General features: G+C 36.7%; 1 pseudogene; it reads right to left on the reverse strand.

Annotated features, from left to right (window-relative positions):
- Nucleotides 1-1,111: 1,111 nt before the first annotated feature.
- On the reverse strand, nucleotides 1,112-1,592 carry LOC120581708 (vomeronasal type-1 receptor 2-like; annotated as a pseudogene).
- Nucleotides 1,593-5,002: the final 3,410 nt, after the last annotated feature.

Consider the following 5,002-nt stretch of genomic DNA (forward strand, 5'->3'; position numbering starts at 1 on the left):
CGGCCGTCTCCCCTGGACGCCGGACTCACCGCTGTAGGAACTTTAGTGTTACTAGTGACCCCTAGGCTTCCCGTGTTAGGCACTTTAGTGTTACTAGTGACCCCTAGGCTTCCCGTGTTAGGTCTGTGGACAGAGAAGCTCAGGTTTCAACCGGAAAAACCGAAAATCATGGTCGCCAACAAGACCTTCCCTCTGCATTAGCGCTTCCGGGCCTGCAAGAAACTCCGCGTTGACGCTGAGAGACACCTGGACTGCAGGAGGGACCTGGGCCGAGCGCTTCTGGCAAAGGGCGGAGCCTGAATCCCAGCTGGCCTAGGCAGGGCCACCGGAAGGAGGGGCGGGGCATAGGGGGAGCGGGAGAGGCCGGCGCAGGGATGGGCCCCCGGCTGCCCTCCGCTTTGCTCCTTACCTCTCTCTCTTACCTAATGTTTTGTAAGGCTTGAATATTATTACTTATTAAATTTGTAAGATTTCCTCCAAAATTAATATGACTATTCCCCATGGACTGAATTTTCGGTAAGAAATTTGCCACACACGTATTTTTAAGATTTCTCTTAGATGTCTTTACTGATGTTTAGTGATGCTTGACTCTTGGTAAATTTGTAGCCAATTCATTATACTGTAAGGTCTCCCCTAGTACGAATTTCTGATAATTAGAGAAGAGTCGTCCTACCTAAAGACCTTCCAAGTTCATTATATTTGTAAAATTTTTCTCTAATAACTGTGATATTTGCTTATCAATGAAGTGTGGGTCAAAACTTTCCCATCTTTATTGCAAACGTTGGTTTTGTTACTAGGACAGATTCTTTCCAGATGTGAAAACTAAGGAACCATTTTTGATAGATTTCTTAACTTGATTGTACTTATAATGTGTATCTTCAGTTTTAATCTCTATGGTTCACCCTGGTGTAACTGAAAGCTTAATCCAGTTTTTTTTTTATCATATCATTCCATGCATTTGTTTCCTGAACATGCTTTTAAAAAATTATAACTTTTGCAATAGATTTGGGGATCTTTGGAGGGTAGACTAAGTTACTAGGAAAGAATAAAAAAAAAAAAAAACCCTTATGAGTACTAAGGATGTCACTTTATCGTGAAGTATAATAAAAGACTATATGAAATTCTTTTGCTTTGTGACATTTCTGTGGCTTCATTTGCCAGACACAAATATTGGAAAGAACACATTTAAAATCATTTGCATAAACCAGCACAATTGTTGAAGGGGCCAGTGTGCTTGGGAGCTTTGAGGACTATCCACCTGGAGTTCCTGGGGCTAATCATGATGGCCTGTATTTACCCCATGTGCAGGTGGGGGTCATAAGATAGATTCCTTGTCACTCTGAAGATAAGATACAAATTTACATCCTAAATCATTGAGGAGCTATTTCAACCCAAAAGCTGCCATTGTCTGGGGGACTCCTTTAGAGTAATTGACCAAGGTATTGGCTGAAGTCAAGAGCTTGACAATCAGATTTGTAGACCTCTATCCAGTGAAGTAAAGGTAGATGTGATAAAGAAGAGAGATTCCCCAGGATTCCAACTACGATTTGCACTAAGGAGGTAGTCCCCATTGCCGTGTCCCTAGATGACATTTCACCACTTCTCCAGGACTAATACTCATATTCTTCTTGCCACTTGTGACAAGATGGATGGACCTAGAGAGTATTAGATTAAGTGAAATAAGTTGGATAGAGAAAAACAAATACTGTATAATTTCACTTATAAGTGGAACCTAAAGAAAATAACAACAATAAAAACAAAACAGAAACAAACTCATAGATACAGAGAACAAACTGGTAGTTGCCAATGAGTGAGGGGTGAGGAATTCGGCAGAAAAAAGAATTTAGAAATTCAAACTTCCAGTTAGAATTTAAGTCACAAGGATATAATGTACAGCGTAGGGAATGGAGTTGATAATAATGTAATAACTATACGGTAACAGATGGTTACTAGACTTCTGGTGGTGATCATTTTGTAAAGTATAAAAATGTTGAATCACTATGTCATCCACCTAATATTGAAACTAATATTGTATGTCAACTATAATTAAAAACAATTAAAAAAATTAAAGATAAGACAGGATATCAAGAATAGATGTTGAAATGATTCAAAAATAATTTGCACAACTCAGTGTGTGTGGGTTTGGAAAACAAGATAATATGAAATTTTCTAGGGCAATAGAATTTACCGAGATTTACATTTATTGAGAGAGAAAGTCTAGACCGAATAATATCTACACATTTTAAAAGAGGCCCTCACAAATAAATTACATGAACAAGTGGTTTAACAAAGGTATTCTACAGTGATTTTGAATATCAGATAAACCAAGTACTTTTACACAATTCAAGAACACTGAAAGGAAAATAATGCTTCTGAATAGAGTTTGAAACTCAAATGGAACATTGGTACTAAAACCTTCCAAATGTTGTACCAGAAAAATCATGTCTACTTACACATATCTCTGCCTACAACTATGTAAGATAAAATACTTACAAATATCAATGTGTCATATACATAATAGCCAAATATAGTTTATGTCTGGAATTCATGAATGATTCAATATTAGAAAATACATTGATATAGTTAATGCTTTTTATAGAGATGAAAAGTCACATGATCATGTTCAGTGATATGAAAAATTTTGCAGAATTTAATATGCATTAATATTAAATTAAAATGATCAAACATTAGTAGTGGATATTTTATGGATATATAACTGACAATATTAGTTCCAGGTGTACTTGATAATGATGCAATGTTTGTTATATTTTGAAATGATGACCACAATAAGTCTAGTTAACATACATCACCATACATAGTTGAAAAAAATGTTTTTATTGTGATGAGAACTTTTAAGAACTTCTCTTTTAGCAACTTTTAAACATACAATAGTTGTTAATGATAGTCACCACGCCGTACATTACAAACCCGGGACTCATTTATTTTCTAGAAGAAAGTTTGTACCTTTCGACTCCATTCACCCATTTTATCCAATCCTCCTCCTCTGGCAACCACCAGTACATTCTCTGTAACTATGAACTTTATAATTTTTGTTATTGTTCTATGTTTGCTTTTAGATTCCACATGTAAGTGTGAGATCATGTAGTATTTGTTTTTCTCTGTATTACTTATTTCACTTTGCATAATGCCCTCAAAGTCCATCCATGTCACAAATGACAACTTTTTTGTGTGTGTGGCTGAATATTACATGTTAAACACACACATAGAAACACACACACACAAACACACCACATTTTCTTCATTCATGTATTGATGGCTGTTTAGGTTGCTTCCATGTCTTGTCTATTGTGACTGATGCTGCAATGAACATGGGAGTACAGATATCTTTTCAAGCTAGTAATTTTGTTTTCTTCAGATAAATACTTAGAAGTAGAATTGCTGGATCTAATGCTAGTTCTATATTTAATTTTTAAAGGAAACTCCATACTGTTTTTCTGTGGGTTTTTTTCCTAACTCACAGAACAGTGTTTTTGCCCTACTAGAGTACAGGTTGATTTGCATATTCATTTGCATACTCATGTCCTAATGCTACTCATGGGAAGCATTAGGGAGATGCTACTATTGTTAGAAGCTTAGCCAAGGCAATTTAAAGTGGCAGGAGAATTGGAAATAATGACAGAAGACCCAATTTGAAATTGATATTATCATATATCTAGGAACACAAAGAATCGAAAGAAAAAAAAAATCTGATACAAAAAGTGATTCATTAAACTAGTACGATATAATGTTAACCCCCAAAATAATTGTCTTTCTCTGTACAACTAACAATCATTTATGAGATGCACTGGACGATGTATGATAAAAAAAAAGTAAATGAAAAACATGAAACCATCTAGCAGACATGAAATTGAGCTGTGAACATAATTGCAATGATTTCTTAGGTCAAGTGTTGGCATCATATTATTCCTCTTATTTGCATCTCTCCGAAAATCCTGCTCAGGTGTTTTGTGTCTCATTTTTGTCTCTGCTAATGGCTTAAATGTTGGTGCAGCTCAATAGTCTGAAAATAAGGAAATAAATCTTTTTTTTTTTTTGGTAAAAGGACTTCTCATGGAAGTTCTCAGCGAATGCAGTGGGACACACATGCTTGGCTGCCAGTCCCTTACATGTCAGACTTTAGAGTTTCCTGGTCACTTTGTTGCAATGTTACAATAACCCTTTAAACAAGCCCATGTTTACAAGTGTCTGCCTGTGGGGACCAGAATGAAAGAGCCACCTCAAAGATCCCTTTGGAGAAGCTAACTAGAAACTTGTAACTATTTTTGTTTTGTTAATTTATTTTTTGTAATTAGCAACTGAAAATAGATTTTAGAAACATTCTCCCTCTCCAGCATGCACTCTGATGGCTGCAATAGCTGAAATGACAAGTGTAGTCCTGAGGGGCATGGTGGTGATGTCACAGACCCATGTGTCAGGGTCCAGCTGACTTCTTCTCACATGTTCCCAGGCTGTTGTGACCTTCGAATGAGCCCACTGTTCTGTCAGTGGGAAGTTGGGTGTTTTCTATTTCAACATGAGAGGCAGACTCTATCAAGAAAGTAGGGCGACCAGAAGTCTGGGTAAGTGATCATGTTGGAAAAAGTGATGCTTTTGGGGCTGAACTGGGTCCAATGTCAAGGCCACATAGGAATGAGGAATAATTCCTGTGGCATGAGTCTGGCTAGTAAAGGTAGATGGAGTCATACACTGCACACCAATGTTGGCTCCTAATTTAATTTAGTGTAGTTGACAACGACAGTCATTTTAGTGTTTAAGCAATAATGAAACCTGATTTTTAAAGTGCTTAGAGACTGTAGTCCTGAGATCAACCTACCGTTCCATCTGCCTTACAGGAATTATAGACTAAATTTCAGGGTTACTAGTGTGCTTGTAACACATTCATGCTTTAATAAAGAACAAGGTGAATGTATAAGGACCATATAATACTGTGCAGAATTAGTGTATTCAAATCACAATTGCTAGAATAGAAATGTTTTCTCTA

The sequence above is a fragment of the Pteropus medius genome, unplaced genomic scaffold (assembly GCF_902729225.1).
Source record: "Pteropus medius unplaced genomic scaffold, Ma_sr-lr_union100, whole genome shotgun sequence".
NCBI classification, from domain to species: domain Eukaryota; kingdom Metazoa; phylum Chordata; class Mammalia; order Chiroptera; family Pteropodidae; genus Pteropus; species Pteropus medius.